At 49.5% G+C, this 23,560-nt stretch overlaps 1 protein-coding gene across 1 annotated transcript in view; it reads right to left on the bottom strand.

The window, feature by feature from the left end:
- Positions 1–19,691, bottom strand: part of GREB1 (growth regulation by estrogen in breast cancer 1) — a 134,614-nt gene extending 114,923 nt beyond the window's left edge. Inside the window, exon 1 of the mRNA XM_021087828.1 lies at positions 19,608–19,691. The gene's annotated coding sequence lies outside the window, so the exon portion shown is untranslated. The remainder of the gene's footprint in view (positions 1–19,607) is intronic.

Consider the following 23,560-nt stretch of genomic DNA (forward strand, 5'->3'; position numbering starts at 1 on the left):
TCCAGATGATAACGCCCTCCTAGGATAATTTCTTCAATGTGTCATTATAAAGCAATGCAGCCCCGGTTTAGAGGCAATAATGCAAAGAATTAAAGGAAGGACCAGGATCCCCACTTAGAAGAATTCTGGAAAGGAGAAAACCGACCTTCTGGTGCCCACGCCAAGGCCAGCGTGAGGAGCTTTCTCCACGAAGGACCCTGAGACATTTCCACCCAAGGGGCTCCTCCTCACCTGCTGCATTTGCACGTCGCCCCTCATGGTACCCACCCCCCACCCCCCCGCCCCCGCCCAACGCAACTGCAAGCCCCAGGCCACGTCCTTTCTCTCCCCCCCTGCACACGTCCCAGCATTTAAGCATAACGAACTTTTAATAAGTAAAGGAGAGAGACGGGGACTCTGTGATTATTTCTATCTGCTTTGGGGAAAACCAGCACTAATTCTTAACTAATTGCAAAGGTATCTGGTGTAATGGAAAAATAATACGTACACCACCCAACCCCCTCATGCTCTCCATTGGCCACCGGAGGTTTCTCGTCATCACCTAATGAGCAAGGTGCCAGGATTTGGGGGAGGATGTGCAGAAAAGCCTGCCATCCATCGTGGGCGGAGAAGCTTTGATTCATGAAGCCTGATTCCTGTCATCATGGGCCTTCCCGATGAGACAGTGCGGCTGGTTCCCCTTAGGCCAGTAACACAGGCTCAGTGCCCAGGGAAACGCCTGCACACAGCACGGCCGGTACCCACCCTGGCTCAGCAGCATGTTAACCACCTGCTCCCCCAGCCAGCTGCCTCCCCAAACCATGCTTCTCGAGGAGAGGAGATGCCAGCATCTTCACTCAAGCAAAGACAGAGGGAGACTTGCCTGTGGTTGGAAACCACCCTCCCGGGCCCCAGGACAGTATCACGGAAGGGGACCTAGATCCACTGGATCAGGTGAGAAAATTCCCATCCAAAGAGCATCCCTGGGAAGCCTAAGGAAGTTGGTGACTAAACTGATTCCCATCCCTGCCACTTTAAGGAATCAAACATATAAGAACATCCACAGGGAGTTCCCGCTGTGGCTCAGCGGGTTAAGAACCTGACACAGTGTACGGGAAAATGCAGGTTCGATCCCTGGCCTCGTTCAGTGGGTTAAGGATCCAGCGTTGTTGTGGCTGCGGTGTAGGCTCAACCCCTAGCCTGGAAACTTCTACATGCTGTGTGCGTGGCCCTAAAAAGAAGAAAAAAAAAAAGAGAGAATATCCACAGTCCACATGTTCCTGTTATAGTTTCAGAAAATATTTTCTTCCATGTATGTGATGTACACAGCACATTCGTCTATTCAAAGAAACTTCTAAATGCATGTTTAAACTCATCCCAGCCCCTCCAGGCGTGTGGAGAAAGCAGGGCCCTTCTGGGTGGGGGGCACGTCTCTCCTGCTTGACCTCTTCAGAATTAAATGAATTTAATTGACCAGGTGCCACCAGAGGTGAGGGCACAGATGTCTATCTTCTATTTATGCATCCACTAGACAGTCTGGAGAAGCTGTCTGTGCCCCAATCTCACCCGGGAACAGGATTCAGGAAGTGAATTAGATGAAGTCTGCGTCCATCCGCCTTCAATCATGGGAGGGACTGAACCAATGTCCCACCGCCTGCCCCCAACCCATCTCTCTCTCTCCCTCTCTCTCTCTCTCTCTCTCACACACGTGCGCGCACACACACACACACACACACACGCACACGCACACGCACACACGGCCAACAGAGGAAAGGAAGACAGGAAGGAAAGAGACTCCCTCTCTTGGCCAGTGGGGGGTGGTGAACTGAATGCAGAGGGAGAAAATCTGAATGGAGCTGCAGCATCTACGGCTGTCAGAGGCCCCGACTTGGTTCCTCCCTTCATCGAAGAAGCTGGAGTCAGGAGACAAGGAGGCAGGCACGGGCTTCGCTCGGGCTCTGTGTGGAACGACCGGGCGCTGGCCAGGCGCCTTGTGTCACAGGTGCACCCGCTGGGACGTGCAGAGGACACCTTTCCTCCCCTGCCACCAAGGACCGAGAGCCGCGTGCATCCACGTGGTGACACTGAAATCCACCACTCCACCACCAGCCCACCGCAGGGTGGACTGCAAGTTTCAAGCAGAGAAGAAAGGCGAGATCGCGCCCCCCCCGCAAACATCAGCTTGCTTAGAAGCCTGGGACTCTGCGGGACTTTCAAACGGGAGGGTGGGGACCAGCAAGAAGAGGGGTCGCCCCATTATCGGCCCCCGTGCCTCAAACTCTCGAGATGTTACAGGTCCGGCCACAGAGGAAGTGCCACCGTGGCGCTTGTCTGAAAAAGGCTCACCATGGACTCTGGGTCCACATGGCGCGGTCTCCACTGGAGGTGCCGAGGAAGATCACCCGGAGGCCAGCTTGGAAAAGGCGAGGCTCACCCCCCCAGCCCCCTTCAGCGCCATCTGCTGAACACCCCCAAAACAGCTGCGCAGAAAACATCAAGTTTCCAGGGGCAGCTTGGAAAGGACAGAGCCGAGGGGCAGCCCACTGACCCATCCACGGATCCCACTTCCATACACCGCCCCCCACCCCCGACCCCATCCCTGCTTAGGCCCCTGCAGCAGCTTCCTCCTGCTCCTGGCTGCCACCTCTGCCCTCCAGACATGCCCCCCTCCTGCCCCCTGCAGGCGCTGACCCCACTGAGTCTGACCTCCGAGGCTCACACGGCTTCTTGGGTCAGGACCAAGCTCCCTCTGGCCTTGCCCCAGGCCTCACAGGTCCTGCCAAGTCATCTGCAGATCACGTTCCTATCGAGGTCAGGTTTCTTTGCTCTCTGCTCTCTGGAACTTTCTTCAGGGGGCCTCCTTCCTTGTTCATCCAGGGACTGTGGGATAAAGTCTAACCCCCATCCCCATACAGCCTCAACACCCGCACCCATGGGAGCTGTGGGGGCGGCTCACCGGGCTGTCCTGGTGCCCGACACACGGCAGGTGCTCAGAAAATAATTGCTCTATAGCAATAAGCAAACATGGTCACTGTGATGCCAGCCTGTCACCTCCGCATTTCAGAACCTCGGGCAAACTGCTCTCTCTCACCGCCCCTCTCCCCCAACCCTGAAGGTCTGCCAACCTTAAACACTCTCAGTCCGACCGTACAGCACAGGGAACTCTATTCAATATAAACCACAAAGCAAGGGAATGTGAAAAAGAATGCACACACATAGAACTGAATCACTGTGCCACGCAGCAGAAATTAACACAGCATTGCAAGTCAACGATGCTTCAATAAAATAAACTTTTTCTTGTTCAGTCTTTTCAGGGCTGCCTCCGTGGCAGAGGGAGGTTCCCAGGCTGGGGGTGAAACTGGAGCCGTAGCCCCCGGATCCTCAACCCACTGAGCGAGGCCAGGGATCCAACCTGCGTCCTCGTGGATCCTGGTCAGATTCGTTTCCACTGAGCCGCAACGGGACCTCCCCCAAATAAACGTTACAAAAACACGAAACATTTTCATTTCCACCCATTTCATCCTTAGGAGGAGCAGAACTGACTACCGCCTTCCTGCCAGTGTCTGCTGACCAGTTCACCCACTTGCATCACGTGTTGCAGCGCATTGCTTCGTTACGCCTGGAGTTCCTCAAGGACCGAAATGAATGTTCTGGGGCTGGGTCTGTCCTTGACCGAGATCTTGATGGACGCCTGCCCCTCTCTAAACTCACTGTATATCACACAGAGATTTGGACGTGTTTCGGGCTTGGGGTTTTCTGTTTGGTTTTTTGGGGGGAAGTGTTTTTGATTCACCCTTGCAAAAAGAATATTCTATCAGAGTTACCAGCTGGAAGGAACTATTGCCATCGCACCGAAGTAGATCAAGACGTAAAAATGATGTTAAGAGCGGCAGCAGCTGCTACACTCATGTTTTCTGGCTTGCTGATAACTCTCTGATGGTTTCCACATCAGGAAGGACTCTGGGATCAGGAGCCAGAGGGGTTTTTTTTGGGGGGGGGTGTTTGTTTTTAATTCTTTTTTCCCCACAGCCGTTGGTCACAAGAATTTATGAGGAAACCAATGAAAGAGTCGATGGCCTCTTCCAACAACCTTAAATAACAAGGGCGTCTGGGCCGGAAGGCCGTCTCTGACCCAGGGCGTGTGAAAGCGCTGTGCAAGCTGGTGGCTGCGACGAGGCACCACGACCACCACGTGGTCTCCTCATCTTCTGGAATCTTCTTTTGAGCCCGTCAGCGCTGTGGCCCTCCTTTTCCAGCACTGCCCATGAAGCCTGCCCCACACAGCCTTGAGGCCAGAGAGACCTCAGTTTGAAGCCCAAGTGACCCCTTCCGGCTGCATGCCCCTGTCCTTGGGACTCCCTCAGCCCTCTGGTCCTCAACTGTGACATGGGGACAGTAACACCTACCTCTGAGGGCCTGTTCCAAGCATTAAATGATGCTTTACGCAGCCTCCCTTGGGCCTTCATTACACCAGGTGCTACGGCTAACACGATGCTGAGGAGCTCCCGTTATGACTCATCGCTAATGAACCTGACTGGTATCCATGGGGATGCAGGTTTGACCCCGGGTCTCACTCAGAGGGTTAAGGATCCAGTGTTGCTGTGAGCTGTGGTGTAGGTCGCAGATGTGGCTCAGATCCCCTATGGCTGCGGCTGCAGATCCCATTCAACCCCTAGCCTGGAACTTCCATATGCTGCGGGTGCGGCCATAAAAAGACCAAAACAAAACAAACAAACAAAAACGCAATGCAGAAAGTACATGGAGAGACAGATGAAGTATCTGACAAACAATATCTGTGGCCAGTAAATGTTTTCATCGTATTTGTCATTATTGCCTTTATTCAGATAGATACACTATTAAAGGAGCAGACGGATGAACTGAGAGAAGCAGCAGGTTGCACCGGGTCTGCAAACCTAAAAGGAGGAGTTCCCGCTGTGGCGAGTCGGAAGTGAATCTGACTAGTATCCATGAGGACGCAGGTTCAATCCCTGGCCTCATTCAGTGGGTTAAGGACCCAGTGTTGCCGTAGGCTGTGGTGTAGATTGCAGATGCAGCTCAGATCCTGCGTTGCTGTGGCTGTGGTGTAGGCTGGCAGCTGTAGCTTCGATTCGACCCTTAGCCTGGGAACTCCCATATGCCATGGGTGTGGCCCTAAAAAGCAAAAAAAAAGAAAGAAAGAAAAGCTGGGCAATTCCTGCAGGGAAAGTGCAGGTAAATAGGCAATGACACGCAGTGTGGACAGTATGAAGACAGAGCCTGTCACAGCGTGTGCCCGAGGACTCCAAGCGGGGGCTGCAAACCTGAGCCCCGCATCGCAGCCAAGTCACATCACAGACGAAAAGGTGGAGTAAAACGGCATCACATGGGCATCACGTGGGACATTTCTTACATCACAGGCTAACACTGAACCCCAATCAGTCTGCCAGGACGCTCCCGACTTTCTTGGTTGTTTCTTAACCGAAAGCTGCCCCAGGAACATGCACCAGGGACCTACGCGCCATCCCGTTCTCAGCCTTTCTCCACAGAGATGCTCAGCAATCTGATCAGGATTCCTTCTCAGCTGGACAGATGTCAAGTACCCACTATTGGCTCAGCAACACTGAGTCTCAGGGGTTCCCTCTTTGGAAGCAACTGTCCCCTTTTAACTAATAGAGTAGCAATCTTTTATTTGAATGATACTTTTACAAAGTTTCTATCAGCAAAGCAGGTAATTCAAAGTTTCTATAAGCAAAGCAGGTAATTTTATACAAAGTTTAGCGGCTCCAGTAAGACCCAGTCACTAACCAGAAATGGCGACAATACCATGTTATTTTTTTTTAAAATAATACTAAAATGTAAAGAAATCACATAAAAGGGATATCTGATACACTACTCTGCAGATATCAATGCTCGTGTAGTAGAATATTTACGGTAATGACATGGTTAAAAAAATCCTAGCACCCCTAGCATTACATACAGGAAGGCTGTGTATACAGGATGGCAGCATTTTTGGTTCATTTTCTATTAGATATGGACATAAAAAAGACGAGAAGAACTTGGTTATTTCTAAGTGGAGTTTTAGTTTTTTGGTTTGTAATTTTCCGGGTTTTGTAAGTTTTCTGCAATGAAGACATATAACATTTGACATTTGAAAAAAAAAATCCGTTTTTTTTTTTTTTTTCCCTTTTATGGCTGCACCTGCACCTGCAGCATTTGGAAGTTCCCGAGCTAGGGTTGAGCTGCAGCCGCGGCCTACACCATCACCCCAGATCCTTAACCCACGGAGCAAGACCAAGGATGGAACTCACATCCTCACGGAGAGAATGTCAGGCCCTTAACTGGCTGAGTCGCAATGGGAACTCCAAAAAATGCTTTTTAATCAGGAAAGTAAATAAATAAATCTTCCCCAGAACAAAACAGAGTGATGGATATGCACAGCTCATGCAAATATCATTGACCCGCTTTTGCCAGGAATGAAGAGTGTGATAGAACCCAGGGGCTCTGCTCTTCTGGGCTCCCTTTGGGGAGACCCCCTTCTGCAGGCGGGGCAAAGGATGGGGCCAAATCACAGTGTTTAGACGTGTCTTTGATGTCCTCAGCTGGGAGCCTGGACAGCTGAGCAGGGGACACAAAAGATCATTCCGGCAGCACTGGCCCCCGGCCGGCCTTGGTGCTCCCACTTTCGGGGCAGCTGCGACCCCCTTTGGGGACCTCACACACACAGCCTCATCTGCACTGCAGTCAGTGGGCTCCAAACCTCTCTCCAGATTCAGCCAATGAGAGAACAATTTCCTTTTTCCTGTCCCCCTCCCCACGGCCCCGGACCCCCAAACCAGCTTTGCATTTTCTTTGCCCAGCTGCTGAAAGACATGAGCAGAAAACACACCACACACACACACACACAGAAAAATAATCTTCCTTCCAAAATTAATAATTACAGGGATTATCTCAGGCTACGGAGATTACAGGTACATTTTGTTGAATCACGCTCTCAACTTTTTCTCCTATGAACACGTTTGTGTGGCATAGAACATTTTAAAATAATCAAAATCATTTTGTTGAATCACGCTCTCAACTTTTGCTCCTATGAACATGTGTGTGTGGCTGCCAGAGGCCCGCTCCGGCGACCAGGGAGCGTCCGCTTTTTCCTGATCGGAGAGGGATGCGGCGTCGGCAAATGTGCAATGACGGAGACGGCCTCTTTGTCCCTTCTTTCAGGGCGCTGGACTGCTCAGATTTTATTGGCAACAGTGGTTGATTCTATGGACAGCTTTTTGCTGCAGATTACATCACAGTGTTAAAAGTACAGTGGTCAACTGTTACATGGCACAGCAGCCACACATCATGTTTTAAGATCTTTGTTTTAACTAAACTTAGTGGGTACAATTTAGGGGCAATCCGGTACCATACATCATGGAAAGGAGGGGACAGCACAAATCATCCCACGGCCAGCCAGTCTTTACAACTTGAAGAGGTCACAGACACGAGAATTGGGCCTTCACAAATCTTGTTTTTAGACTGGTGCTTATCCTTAAAGCGTTATGGCAGGGAGACAGTGTAAGAAAATATAAACCAACTTAACTAGCTATCACGTAAAAGCCTCTATAACTCAGAGCTAGGTGTCTTTTGGTCAAGAATAATATATGTCTAACTTCTAGGACCCTCATTAAAATCCTAACTCTAAAGTTTACTGTATAACTAATTAATAGATAAACACTATGTTTTAACTAAGTTGGATTAAAATAGGGGAAAGTCCTTCAGGATGAAATTCTTATTATATTATTGTTGTAATTTTGTTAAATCACAAATCACCACAGGACAATAAGAATGGGAAATAAGAATAATAAGTAAATGATCAGGAAAGACTGAGGAAAACTGAATAACAAATAAAACAGCAGGAAAGACTAGGTCACCCGAGAAACAATCATGTTCTCCAGGGCAAACATGGAAATTGCTTTCCCAGGAAAGCCTTAATTCTTCCCCATTAACATCCAAGTGAGAGCTGTGTACCTGGGGCCTGCCCTCGGCTTGTACCAGAGGCCCATCTTCGGCATGCACCGTTCAGGTGAGCTTTTTTCCTGACCAAAAGCCCACCTTCGGCTTGTACCGTTCGGGTGGGCTCCCTTTCTTGGTTAAGAACATGCCTTCAGGTTTTTCTGCCATCCGGCAAGGTCCTTTTTTGAGTCCCTGCATTTTCTCGGCTCCCCGCATGTGGCACAGAACATTTTAAACTAATCAAAATCATTTTGTTGAATCACGCTCTCAACTTTTTCTCCTATGAACACGTGTGTGTGGCATAGAACATTTTAAACTAATCAAAATCCTTTTTCAAATGTCAACCCACACTTTCCAAGTTGCACTGGAGGGCTCCGGGTCCCCGACCCGAGTTTGGAAGCAGCCAGCCAGCCGCTGGAGGTCACAGTGGGGAAGAGGGAGGGGGAGCCTGAGAGGAGCTGGCAGCTGACATGCCCAGGATGGGGCAGGGCTGCAGCTGACAGAAGGGACCAAGTGGGAAGCTAACCCGGTCATGCCCATGCCGCCCACAAGGTCGACTCCACTGCAGGTCAGCGTGCCCCAGGTTGGCCCAGAACACACAGTGTCATCACCCCTGCCTGGAAGAGGGAGACTGCCCAGCTGTAAAAGCAGCAGCAAAACTCCAGAGCAACTCAGCCTTCCACCCAGAGTCCTCTTGCCCTGACTCTCCCTCCCCCAACTGGCATCAAATCCTGACGCCCCCGCCACGTCCCTAAGCGGAACTGCTGACCCATCTCCTGACTGTAATTAGCTATGCAAGCATCTCAAATTTACTGTACAAACTGCAGGCCCTTAGGAGTTTCCACTGTGGTGCAGCGGGTTAAGGATCTAGCATTGTCACTGCAATGGCTTGGGTCACTGCTGTGGCGAGGGTTTGATCCCTGGCCCAGGAACGTTCATATGCAAAAACAAAAAGAAAAATAAAATAAAACAAAAAACTGTGGGCACTTATGTAGCCTGGCATATTTGCCTTGATAATAAAAAGCACCAATTCTTAAAATCTTAGAAGAAATGAGGGCAAAAGCAATTCAGTGAAGACAGACAGCCTTTTCAACAAAAGGTGCCAGAACATCTGGATACCCACAGGCAAAGACATGAACCTTAACCTAAACCTTTATACCTTATATAAAAATCACCTCAAAATGGGTCACAGACTGACATGGAAAACAAAACTAGAAAACCTCTAGAAAACAGCAACGACAACAGCTGAACTCTTCATGATCTATGGCTAAGCAAAAAGGTTTTAGGCTTGACACCAAAGGCACAATCGCAAAATGATAAGCTGATACGCTGGACCTCATCAGAATTTAAGTTTTGCTCTGCAAAAGACCCTGCTAGGAAAACTAAAAGACAAGCTGCAGAACGGAAGAAAATAGTTGCAAGCTTCGTATCCAACAAAAGACTCACACTTGTAATATTTTTCAACTCCCAAATTAAACAGTTTAAAAAATCCAATGAGAAAGCGGGCAGAAGACACAAAGAGACACTTTACCGAAGGATAAACAGAAGTGCATAAACCACAGAAAGATGTTCAGCTTCATTAGCCAAGAGGAAAATACAAATTAAACCCACCATAAGATTTCACTGCACACTCACCAGAATGTCTTAAAAAAAGAGAGTGACAGGAGTTCCCATCGTGGGTCAGTGGTTAACGAAACCGACTAGTACCCATGAGGACGGGGGTTCGATCCCTGGCCTCAATCAGTGGGTTAAGGATCTGGCATTGCTGTGGCTGTGGTGTAGGCCGGCAGCAGCAGCTCCAATTCAAACCCTAGCCTGGGAACCTTCGCATGCTGCGGGTGCAGCCCTAAACAAAAAGACAAAAGACAAAAAAAAAAAAAGAAAAGAGTGACAAAGTGACAATACCAAATGTGAAGAATGCAGAGAAACTGGATCTTCGTGCTTTGCTAGTGGGAATGGAAAATGATAGCACAGACACTCTGCAACACTGTTTTGCGAGTTCTTATACAATTAAACATGCCACTACCAGAAGACCCAGCCACTGCACTCTTGGGTGTTTATGCCATAAAAATTAAAAGTTATTAAACAAAAACCTGTGCACCAATGTCAAGACCAGCTTTATTTATAAGAGCCAGAACCCAGAAACAATTTGGATATTCTTCAACAGACTAATGGTTACGATGTGGCCAATACAACCAATAAGAAGGAATGTTTTTTTTTTTCTTTTTTTGGTCTTTTTAGGACCACACCCGCAGCATATGGAGGTTCTCAGGCTAGGGGTCTAATCAGAGCTGTAGCTGCCAGCCCTACACCAGAGCCACAGCAACACCAGATCTGAGCCAAGTCTGCGACCTACACCTGAGGGTGATAGTATCATAACAATAATAACGGTAACAATAACAGTAATGAAAAGGAGAAGGACGTGTCGGAGGAAGAGGGGAAGGAGTAATAGTGGTGGCGGCAGCAGCAGGTGGAGGGGGAGGAGGGGGGAGGAAGAAGGAGGGGAGGTGAAGAAGGAGGAGGGGAGGAGGGAGGGGAGGAGGAGGGGGAGGAGGGGAAGAAGGAGGAGGGAGGGGGAGGAGGGAGGGGGAGGAGGGAGGGGGAGGAGGGAGGGGGGAAGAGGGAGTTCGGGCTCTTTCTACGTCTAAGATGATGTTCTAACACTTAACATGCAACACACTGAATTCTTGCCACCCCTCTCCTTGTATAAAAAACTACAAGGTGTTTGTTATCATTGACCCCATTTTACGGATGAAAAAACAGACCTAGAGAAGATCAAGTCCCTCGGCCAAGTGTCATTCACATGTGACCCTGGGTCTACAGGACCCCAGACAACCAGCCCTTAACCACACTCCCGTGAGCGTAACCACTCCGATCAGCCACCGTGTCAGCAGACAGAGGGTTAGCATCCTCTAAGGCAAGCCTGGCTCGGGAAGCCGGAGTCGGCAGCCGCGTCGGGAATGGACTCGGATTTCTAGACCAAAGATCCCTTCCAGCGACCTCTGGCCGGGGCAGAGCCAGAGCAGCTTCCCAGAGCAGCGTTCCTCACCCTGCGCCACGCCAAAGACCCAAAGACGCGCTTGGAGGGCTTCAGATTCATCGAAGATTCTAATGCATATATATGGTCTGCAAGAAGTTACATGGGACCCAAGAAGTTACATTTCTAACACATTCCCAGGTGATGCTAAGGCGGTTAGTCCCTGGATCTAACTAGCTGATCCTGAAAATACCGGACAATGCTAAAGTCTCCGGAGTTTGGGATGAGAAGTCAGGGAAAATGGTTTTAGTGTTGGGGGCACCTCAGACCACACCTCCCACAGTAGTGTGGGATCCGAGCTACATCCACAACCTACACCACAGCTCCCAGCAACACCAGATCCTTAACCCACTGAGAGAGGCCAGGGATGGAACCCGCGTCCTCCTAGATTCCAGTTGGGTTCATAACCCACTGAGCCACAACGGGAACTCCTGGAATGATGGACTTTAAAGAGCAAGGAAGCCCTAGTAAATCCAGGGTCCAGAGGGGTTTCCAGGCATATTATTCCTAAACGGATCACATGCACGTCTAACAGAAGAACATCAGGCAAAGAAGGGAGCAGAGGCACAGGGAAGGAACAGAATCCTTAGTCAAGACTGAAGCAGAGACCCTGAGCCGGGATCCTTCGTAAAGGGTGGTCTCTGTGTGTGCCTTCAACACCCAAATAAGTACATTTAAGAACCGTGTGAATAATGGTCATAGTGTGACCGGGGATTCATCTGATGGCTCAAATCCAGGAGTGCTTGCTCTCTGGAGGACTTAGCAATTTTTGACGATTTAATTGTATTGGAATTCAGTGGACTTACGATACTGTATTAGTTTCAGGTGTACAGCAAAGTGAATCCGTCACACATACGCCTATGTCCATTCTTTTTTCCCATACAGCTTATTACAAGCTCTTGAGTAGACGGTCCTGTGCGGTGCAGTAGGTTCTCATTAATCATCTCTTTTATACAGGACTTAGCAATTTTTATGTGCTGTGTCCCATCCAAACTGTCCACCAAGAACCCACAAACACCCACAGGGAAGTACCGTGTCCTGCACTGCCCCAGGCTGCACAGGGGTGTATACCCCCAGTCTCCATGCCAGACACAGAAAAGCTCACTGATGACAACGGGGTCGCCTGGGTGGCCTCCAACCTTACTCACTATAGCGGAAGAGTCTGGGTCCTCCCTGAAGCCCCCCACACCAGTCCCGGGAGCCCCCTGTGTGATCTTGCAAACAAGCCTAGAACTGCAGACTCTGAAACTGAGTGTGCTCACCTAAGCAGGCACCCTTTGGAGTGTGCCATGGACTAAAGACTTGTGTCCCCTCAAAATTCATATGTTGCAGCCCTATTTCCCAGTGTGGCTGTAGTTGAAGACAAAGCCTCCAAGGAGGTGATTAAAGTTAAGTGAGGTCAGAAGGGGGGGCCCCTGATCAATAGCGTTAGTGTCCTTATCAGAAGAGACAGCAAAGAGAGCTCCCCCCCTTTCCCCCTTCCCTCTTTCTCTCCTCCCATCCTGCTGGGGGAGGTGGCGAGGAGTGGCCATGAGAAGACACCTACAAGCCGGGAAGAGCTCTCACCAGAAACCAAATCAGCCAGACCCTTGATCTTGAATTTCTAGCCTCCAGAATTGTGAGAAATAGATTTCTGTTGTTTAAGCTACTCAGTCTATGGTATTTTGTCATGACAGCTCACACACAGAGCAGGGCGAGAAGGCAATATTGGATCTTTACTCTTACGTATTCTTTACTTTAAAAATCATACTTCCTTTAAGCTCTGGTGATGATGGACTGAGCCTGGCTCCCCGGACCCCCCGGTGCATGTGTCACACACGGCGGGAGAGGCATCATGAGGAAACTGCACCCTACAGCTCAGAGGGGTTGGCTGAATGCCCACACCTGTCCACCTGTCTCCGTGGATTACAACATATGACAGTCTACACGTGGCCAGGCTAGCTAACAGAATCTGTGCCTTATTTTCTAGAAAATGAAAATCACAGTACGGAAGTTCACAGCCAGTCCCGCCACTCGAATGTAAACTCCATGAGGGCAGGAATTGCTTATTCTGTTCACGGATGTATCCACAGCATTTCGACTAGTACTTGGCATGCAGTGCATCCTCAATAAATATTTATGTATTAAACAACGGAATTTTGTTGCTAAAACACGTGTTACCTTTACAGACCATCACGTCTGCAGGTTTTTAAATTTTGGAAACAACTTTCTAACCTTGTTCTTAATTCTTACAAATGAAGATACCGGTGAGTCTTTAATTCCCTCCATTAAAAGACAAAATTTCAAAACTTACCAATTAGTTCACATCAGAGAACAGTACAGAGGACAGAAAAACAGAATACTTTTTTTTTTTTGTCTTTTTTTTGCCATTTCTTGGGCCGCTCCCACAGCATATGGAGGTTCCCAGGCTAGGGGTCCAATCGGAGCTACAGCTGCCAGCCTACACCACAGCCACAGCAACGCGGGACCCGAGCCGTGTCTGCAACCCACACCCCAGCTCACGGCAACGCTGGATCCTCAACCCACCGAGCAAGGCCAGGGACCGAACCCGCAACCTCATGGTTCCTAGTCGGATTCGTTAACCACTGCGCCACCATGGGAACTCCAGAACAGAATACTTTTTATGTGGTAGATACTCAAGGATTGCAGTGCCTATAATAATAATTTATTCTCATTCTCATGATTATTATTCAGCTAACCCGTGTGCCTAAAAGCACTGGAATGAGAGGTGATTCTCAACCAATGAGATGCTCACAGGCATGAGGTCCTTGTTTTACTCCCATCCTACCTTCCATTCTTCTCCCCAGAGTCCAAGACATTGCTAAACACATAACAGACACTTACATGTGACAAATATGAGACAAACTGACCTTCTGGCTCAAACTCTCCTATGCTGGAGTCAAGACCTCAAAATAGAACCCTTCACGGTTCTCTAATTGTTTCCACCAGTTTTAGGCTTGTCTCTGCCCGGAGTTCGGCAAGTTCCCTAAAGAACAAAAGTGCATTCATGCCTCAAATATTTACTGAGCCCAGGCGACGGACCAGCCTTTGTGCCGATGGCTGGGGCACCACGGCGAGCAAGGGGACCTGATCTTCAGAGGACTGGCCACAGGCGACAGGGGAGATAAGACAGCAAACAGGCAGGTCACTCCCAAAGTGGTGTGTCCTGTGAAACAGTTCTCAGCCTTGGCTTTTTTGTTTTTGTCTTTAAATGAAAATTGCCAACAGTTTTATGCCAAAATTTCTCAGTTCAGATTTTCTCTAATCATTCTCTCCCAAATCTTTCTGAGTCAAGAACTGAAGCTATGACTCAGAGTTCCTGATATACAGAAGCTCTCACAGCCCCGCACCATTGGTGTCATTCTGCACGGAGGGGAGACGCTGAGACTGCACTGATTTGCCACACGTGATGAGGGGTAAATGCACAATTTCCACCAGGGTTTTGCTTCTGTGGTTGTTTTGTTTTGTTAAAAGCTTATAGATCTCTTGGCTATAAGCTTCACAAATTCGTGGTTCTCAAGGCTGGCTGTTCAGCAGACTCACCTGGAGGGTGTGTTAAACCGCAGGTCGCCAGCCACCTGTCCCCCTTCCCAGAGCCTCTGCGTAGGGGGAGATGCGGGGCCTGAGAATCTGCATTTTGTACCAGTTCCCTGGGGACGTCAAAGCTGCCGGTCCAGCAACTACTGTTTGAGAACCCCCACATTCACCTGGAAGGCAGACCTGAGCTCGAAGAAAGTAACTGGAAAGGAAATTTATGGATGAACCAGGCTAAGCCCCTCGGGGGACAGGCAGGTGAGCCAGAGAGCCAACTCTCTCAAGGTCAAAGCCAAACAAGTTACACAAGCGCCGGCCCAGCTCCCTCGCCCGTCTGTTACACAGCCTCCCAGCAGCACTTCCTGCCCCCAAACACACCCTTCTCAGTGGATTCAGAGGCAAACTCACCATCACAAACACAGGGGCATGAAATGCCGTCATATTTTGGATTTAATTCAGGGTAATCCCGGAGGGTTGCAGTGTGAGGACAGAGGAGATGGAAGAAACAAAATTGACACAGTGTTCACAATTGTGACACTGGATGAGATGACGCAGAAGTTCATTACGTGATCTTTTGACTTCTGCAGATGTTTGAAGTTTTCCACAATAAAAAGGTCATGGGGGAGTTCCCTTGTGGCACAGCCGGTTAAGGATCCAGCGTTGTCACAGCAGTGGCTCAAGTTGCTGCTGTGGCGTGGGTTCGATCCCAGGCCAGGGAACTTCCATATGCATGGCCAAAAAAAAGGGGGTCCTGGGAGTCAGCTGGATCAAGCTCTGTCATGGCACATCTCTGAGAAGACTTGGGTTCCCCCACAGACCCTGGGAGAAAACTCTCCCAAAAGAATATTTTGACCATCCGCGCCATGCCAAGCCTTGGTTGGCCACTAGAGGGAGTCACAAAAAACGAAGACACATTGCTTTCCCCAAGAAGCCCATAATGTGGGGAGGTAAACAAAATGCAAATTATTTGTGTTTTAGGGACAGAGATACTTGGCATGAGATAATTAGGAGTGAGCTAAGAGACGGAGAGAACCGAGGTAAGACTGCATAGTTTCCCAATGTATATCCTTGAAGTTAAATTTTTTTTTTGCTTTTTTTTTTTTTGGATTTTTGGGCTGCACCCACAGTATCAGGAGGTTCCCAGGTTAGGGGTTGAACTGGAGCTGCAGCCGCCAGCCTACACCACAGCCACGCAGGATCCAAGCTGCGTCTGCCACCTACACCACAGCTCACGGCAACGCCGGATCCTTAACCCACTGAGCGAGGCCAGGGATCAAACTCGCAACCTCATGGTTCCTAGTCGGATTTGTTACCACTGCGCCACGACAGGAACTCCTTGCCATTTTCTAACAGCAGTGAAGTTTCAGAAATGTGTATTACCGTCATTCAGTGACGTGTTATCAAAATGCAAAGAACATCAAAAGCACAAATAAGAGGAAAAGCCCGACTCTTTCAGAGAAAGAGTTAAATTGTAATTTATCCACAAAATAGAATATGAAGTTGTAATTTAAAATATCAATGAAACAACGAGAAGTATATTCATAATGTAACTTTTATATGAGAAAGACACAAAATAACATAGATATTATAGCTATAATATATATTATAGATACTATGTATAATACATATTATAGATAATTATACACATATGCCAATGTTTAGAAGCATATAGAATTTAACTGGGTTTTTAGCCATGCCCATAGCATGCAGAAGTTCCTGGGCTAGGGATCAAACTCGGGCCATAGCAGGAACCCAAGCCACAGCAGTGACAATGCCAAGTCCTTAACTTCTAGACCACCAGGGAACTCCCAGAATTTAGTTTCACTACCAGAAAAAATACACCAAAGTATTAACAGCAATTATATCCGGATCACAGATTTCCAGTTTTCCCTTTTTAAAAAACTCTTCTATATGTTTTTAAGTTTTATGTCACAAATACAACTTTTACAATAGTCTTCGCCATCCTGTTGGGGCTTTTTAAGGGGCATTTAGCTTTAAAGGACTGCAATGTATCTACACATTCAGAGACTGAACCAAAAAGACAAGCGTGCCCATGAAGCAGTGTGTGACCTGCGAAAATGACCTGACTGCAAACTTTTGAAGAGATTCGGATTCGTGGCGCCTTTGGAATGGCCAGGCCAGGGCTCCATGAGCGGCCCTCCGCCGGCCCTAATGGTCAGTTACCCCCACAAAGGCCCTCCGAACCCCTGACGCAGGCTGGAGAGGGAATGTGGATTCTTAAAAGCACGCTCCCTTCACCCACACAACGCCTGAAGGGGCCACGCCACAGCCTTTGCCTAAGTGTCCTGGTCGCTCTCAGGTTCTGATGACTAGGCTTTGGCCATGGCACAGGGTGCAGGGCACCTGCCTCTCTCTCTAAGTTAGTCGATCTTCTTCTCATTCTGAATGTTTTAACCCTTTATTAGCTCTCCTTTGACACTGCCTGTGAACACTGTAGGATCTCTAAATAATTCAAAAGTTCAACCCACAAACGGGACACCCTTTTCTTAAAATGGAGGGTTCTCATGTCAAATAAAACGGTAGTGACAGGATAAACATCTACTCGAACCTCAGAGTTGGGTCAATCACTTGCTGAATGAAAGAGGGACCAACGTTGCGCTAAGCAGAGAAAGCTCTAGACAGGCTCTAGATTATAAACTCTCCTATTTCAAATGACAAAAACATAGATACTAAAGTGTGGCTTCAAATTACCCATCCAGTAAAAGATTACAGGTATTGGTGTAACTATTTCACTAGTTAAAAATGCTGTAAACCACGAATAAGCCATTTAAACCATCTGCTATGACAAAAAAGGCCAGGATGGAGTCAGTTTCAATCTGAACGTACTTCTCACCCTTTAAAGAATATCGGTTCCAAAAAAAAAATCAGTTCGAAAAGCTATACGCACCCCAGTGTTCACAGCAGCATTTTGTACAATAGCCAACACATGGAAGGAACTCAGGTGTCCATCAACAGATGAAAGGATAAAGAAGATGTGAGATATATATATGTATATGTATAATGGAGTACTACTCAGCCATAAAAAAGAATGAAATTTTGCCATTTGCAGTAACAGGGATGGACTTGGAGGATATTACGCTAAGTGAAATAAGTCAGATAGAGAAAGGCAAACTGTATTATATCCACATGTGGAATCTAAAAAAATGCAATGAACTAGTGAATATAACAAAGAAGAAGCAGACTCTCAAATATAGAGAACAAACCAGTGGTTAGCAGTGGGGAGAGTGATGGTGGAGGGGCCTTATGGGGGAGGGATTAAGAGGTACAAACCACCAGGTGTGAAATACGCTACAAGGATACATGGTACAACCCAGGGAATATAGCCACTATTTTAAAAGAACCACAAATGGAGTGTAACTTTTAAGAATTGTGAATCACTATATTAAACACCTGTAATATATAATATTGTGCCTCAACTACAGTTCAATTTAAACAATTAAAAAAATGAATATATTTATTCCAGAACGAGCAGCAAACCACCTCATCCACTGCTATGAGGGATGGAAAATGTCACAGATCACAACATAAACTTTTTTATTTTTATTTTTTTGGCTTTTTAGGGCCGCACTCACGGCATATGGAGGTTCCCAGGCTAGGGGTAGAACAGGAGCTGCAGCTGCCGGCCTACGCCAGAGCCACAGCAATGCCAGATCCAAGCCACGTCTGTGACCTACACCACAGCTCACAGCAACGCCGGATCCTTAACCCACTGAGCGAGGCCGGGGATCCCAACATGAACCCTCCTGGTTCGTTTCCACTGCACCGCAGTGGGAAAGCCCACAAACTTTAAATGGACCAGATTGCAGTATGAAAAGATTTGTAGAAATATCTCCTCACTTGTGTTTCACCTGTTTCACATCTTAAATTTGGTTCTTGGGTCCTAGAAACAAACTTTTCTGAGCAAATCCACAACCAGTGCTCTAGGAGCAATGGACTGGTTAGCAGGAATTCCTCACCTCTGCCCAGAGACACAAGACATTCTAAGAGGTAAGAGTCTAACTGGCCTTTAAACCTTCCAATAATGTTTTTCCTACAAAGTGCTGCAAACCAGGTGACATTAACACAACATTTATATGAGGAAGTTCAGAACCTCCCAGACCTCACGGTGTTCATCGCAGAAATTAAAACGTTCTCACTAGGAATAAAAGCTTTTATCAAGTTAAATTTAAGCTTTGTTTCTTTGCGATACCAAAAAAATAAATAAATAACCCCAAATCTTTCAAGTCCTAAGTTACACCTCTAGAATAAAAAGTTTATTAAAGAAAAACTTGAGTATACAAATTAAGTAGTTCCTCTTTCCGGCTGGTCTTCATGACCAGGAATCAAAAGAGGCTTGACAGCGAAATGGCCCAGCATCCTTCGTGAATGGCGATCGTCCGGGCCTCCCCCGGGCCTGGCGCGCGGGCGGCGACACACACACACACACACACGCACGCACGCACACGCACACACACCTTCTTGGACCGCAAGGAAGCAGTCTTTGTTCCCAAGATTCCAAACGGATCCAGCTACTAAGCCCCCGCCTGCCGTGAACCAGCCTTGCCGAGGGTCGGAGCCCCTCAAAGACCGTCCCGGGGCGGTTCTGGAAAGAAGCCCCATTTCCCCGTGTCCCAAGTGTTGGAGATGGCTCCAGCCTCTCCAAACACACAGACGTGGACAGGCACGCACGCGTGCGCACCCTCAAAACAGTGATTCTCACCATCATTGCCATTTTTATTCGCTCCCACCTACGGGGCGCTCACCATGCGCCAAGCGCTCCGCGCGCGCTCTAGGTCTCCTTAACTCCAACGCTGACGATCCCGCTGGCACACTCACACACGCGCACACTCACACACGCACACGGGGCAGCAGCACCCAGATCCCCGCGAGCCCTCGAGGCCGAACCCCGACACTTCCGCAGGCTCCGGGAGAGTCTGGGCGGAAAAGTGCGCGCGTCCTCCCGCGCGCTCCTCCGGCTGCGCCCCGCGCGGCGCCGCGACCGGTCCCCCCACCTCGGCCCCGCTCGGCGCCCTCCGCCCGCTCCGCCGACCCGGCCCCGCGGCCAGTGCGCGGCCGCTCTTACCGCCGCCCTTTGTCCTCGCGCCGCCGCGGCCCGGCTCCGGTGCGCCCGCCGCCGTCGGAGGGCCGGCCCCGCCGCCCGCGCGGTCACTCCCCCGGCTGCAGGGCTCGGACGGCCGGGGAGCGCGCGGCAAAGCCCGGATCCGCGGAGCCCGGCCCGCGCCGGGGACTGACCCCTGACCCCGGCCGCCCCCGGAGTCCGCTTCTCCGGGTCTTCCGGCCGACCGCGGAGGAGGGCCGGCGGTGGGCTCTCGGCCTCCCCGGGGACCCGGCCGGGGAAGGGTCGCGGCGAGGGCGGCGCCGGGGCCGGATCCGGCGGCGTCGGGCGAGGGGAGGAGATTCGAGGGCGGGAGCCGAGCCCCGCGCCTGCCCGCCGCCCGCCTGGTCTCGCGCCCCAGTTTTATCCCAGCCGCCGGGGCCCGGGGCCCGGTCCCCTCGCCCCTGCCCCCGAGCGCGCTCTTCCGGCCAAAGCCCAGCCTCCCCACCTGAAGGCTCGCCGCCTGCGCGCGGGGAATGTCGCTTTCCACTCGGATCTCCCCGAGGGATTCCTGCCCCCGCGGTCCCCGTCCCGTCCCCCAGGCACAACCTCTCCACCTTCCCACGGGGCCACCCTGGGAGCCCTTTCGGCCACCAGAGGCTGAGCCGGGGAGGGAGTCTGGGCAGAAGTTGGAAGAACCTTTGGAGAACAGTGGTCATTTGGTCGCTTGGGACCCAGGCGCCCAAAAGCGACAAGGCAGATCTGCGAGGCAGCAGGAGCGGAGCCCAGGCTTCCCAACGGCTCCACTCCAAGGGCCCCGGGGTGCCCGCCCCGGCGGACCCGGCTGAGCCCTGCGGAGGGGCGCGAAGGCGGGGCGCCCGCAGGACCCGGCTCCCCTTGTCCTTCTCCCGCCTCCAGCGGACCCGCTCCAGCAGCGGGGGTCAGCGGGAACCCCAACGGGCGGCTCGGCCAGCGGCCCACCAGGGGGCCTGACGGAGACCAGCGGAGGAGAAAGAAGATTCTGGAACGGTGGGCACCAGCAGGCAGAATCCAGCCAACATTCCCTGGCCTGTGCGGGTCAGAGGAGCAAGCGAAGGAAAGAAGGAACCAACGAACCTCAAAGAATTCTCTGCCGGTGGCTGGTGCGGAGGCCGCCTGAGTTATAAGCACAGGGCAGGAGGAAAACTCGAGAGTTCTTTCTTTTTTTATTCAAAAGAGAAGGCCCTGTGATTTCAGGATCCTTCGAAGCGCAGAATTAGAGTCCGGCGACCAGCCCTGTATCCTGACCGCCACTCACCCCCACGACTGGCCCTGTGGCCTTGGGCCAGTCTGACCGTGTCCTCGAGGAGAGGGGAGACAGCCACAGTCCCCTGAGCTGGGCGGTTCCATGAAGGAATGAGGGTCTGGCCCCCAGGAAGTGTCAGCCCACAACAGGTCCTGGGGGGAAACGTTGCCTGAATCCATCTCGCCAGATGTCCTGTACTCCGTCATTGTCCCTTTCTTATCATGAAATATTTCAAACACACACTAAGCTAGAGAGAAACCTCCTGAGTCCCTCTCTTTGTGCCCAAGAACCAGCCATTCTGACCTCTCACTGTGGTTATTTCAGATACTTATGTAAGAAATCAATATCACACTACAGTTAAAATCCCTTGCACAGCCCCCCCCCCAAATCCCAAGTCCTTCCTCCCCCCAATCCCCAGGAGGCTAAAACATCCCATCAGTGTTGTCACGCTAGTGCTACCTCTGCAGGTGTTCTTAGCAGTTTTACAACTTTTTGTGTGTCATCATAGTCTATGTTTTGTTCCATTACCCGCTTGGCTTGTTTTATGCGGGATTTTGTTCCTTTGTCGTTTTGGCCACACCCTTGGCATGTGGACCGTCCAGGGCCAGGGCCTGAACTGCCACCCCAGCATCGACCCAAGCTGCTGCAGGGACAATGCCGGATCCTTAACCCACTGTGCCACAAGAGAACACCTGTTTGATGTTGTTTTGCTCAGTGTTCTGTTTGCAAGGGTCATCTCATCACACATACAGCCCTCAGTTATTCATTTGAACTGCTAACTAGTTAGTAGTCCACTGCACGAACATGACACGATCTGCATAGACGTTCTTCTCTTGATGGACATTTGAGTTGATGCTGTTTTTCATCATTATAAACAAGCCGGCAAGTGAGCGCTCTTGGTTGCATTTGTGTTTGCTGGGAATACACAGTTTTTCAACCACTCCGGTAAAAATATGTACAGACTAGCTGTGCTAAATTGACACTCACCAATATGTTGGCTCTGTGGCTTGGATTAATTACTGCAATTACTAAACCAATAATTACTGTATTTACTTTTTCCCCTCTTACTTTTTGACAGCTTACATTTTATGAAGCAACCCAAATCCTTCAGAGCAGAGTCAGCAAACTTTTCCTTGAAGGAATAAAAGTAACTATTTTAAGCTTTGCCAGCCAAGAGGCGAAATCCACACTATGCTATGATTTAAGTATTTCTATAACCCTGTGAGGTGTAACATTTTTAAAAAGTGAAAACTGGGGAGTTCCCATTGTGGCTCAGTGGTTGGCGAATCTGACTAGGAACCATGAGGTTGCGGGTTCGGTCCCTGGCCTCGCTCAGTGGGTTGGGGATTCAGCGTTGCCGTGAGCTGTGGTGTAGGTGGCAGAGGCAGCTCGGATCTGGCGTGGCTGTGGCTGTGGTGTAGACCGGCAGCTACAGCTCCCATTAGACCCCTAGCCTGGGAACCTCCGCGTGCCGCGGGTGCAGCCCTATGAAAAAAAAAAGCAAAAACCATTCTTTTCTCGTGAGTCGTAAAAAAAGACACCTCCTCCTAAAAAAATGCAAGATAGCTGAACGGATTTGACTCACGGACCACAGTTACTTTACCTGCCCAGCTCTGGGTATGTGTAAATCATTCTAAAAATTAATTCCTTTTCTTAAAACCCAACACTAAAAAAGAAGTCATCTTTAATAAAGACAAAAACATAAACTGCCTCACCAGAAGACTCAAAGCGAATATGAAGTTTTTGCTAGGGGAAAATTTTTAGGAGGCTGTCCCATGCCTTAGCTAATTGGGACAATGACTTTGGGGGGACCCATTTAATCCCATTTTTTAAACCTATAATAAATTTCAGAAAGGCATAGACTCCTTTCAAGAATTGACTCCTTCATGGCTCAGCGGAAACGAATCTGACTACTGTCCATGGAGATGCAGGTTCAATCCCTGGCCTCGATCAGTGGGTTAAGGATCCAGCATTGCTGTGAGCTGTGATGTAGGCTGGCAGCTGTAGTTCTGATTCAACCCCTAGCCTGGGAACCTCCATATGCTGTGGGTGGAGCCCTGAAAAGACCAAAAAAAAGGGGGGGGGGAATTCGACGAGAGATGAAATTCCGTAAAAAAAAGTTGTGTATTCTTTTCCTGCTGAATGAATCATCTCTCTGCTCCTTGTCCATGATGTAAATACCAGCACACAAGCACCAATGATTCGCTTCTTTTTGTCCTGAACTGAACCTGACTCATGGCTCTTATGTCTTTACTGCACTTGAACTAAAACTTGAAAAAGTCATTTCAAGATATTTTTTTCGACAAGGCAAACCAAGCTAGTTTAAAAGGTTGACGAAAATGGGACCAAATTAAAAAAACCGCCGTGGCCCACCTCAGACCTACAAAGGAGCTGTCAGCCTCTAAGCTCATTCAATGAGCAGGGTTCACAGAGGCCACGGGGTCAGGAAGGCAATTAGACATGGCTTCTGGGCACATTTGTTCCTTTGACCAGAATCAGCCTAAAGAAGGACACACGTGTACTTCTCACACGCACACACACATGCTTCTCTGCACACATACACAACCTCACACACGTCTCTCCTTCCACGGTTCTGTATGTGCCACACACATGCATTCCTTAAACACACACCCGCTTCCTTAAATGCACACAGTGCACACATTTCAAACATATAGATGGCTCTTTGATTTTTTTT

This window comes from Sus scrofa, chromosome 3 (assembly GCF_000003025.6).
Source record: "Sus scrofa isolate TJ Tabasco breed Duroc chromosome 3, Sscrofa11.1, whole genome shotgun sequence".
Taxonomy (NCBI): domain Eukaryota; kingdom Metazoa; phylum Chordata; class Mammalia; order Artiodactyla; family Suidae; genus Sus; species Sus scrofa.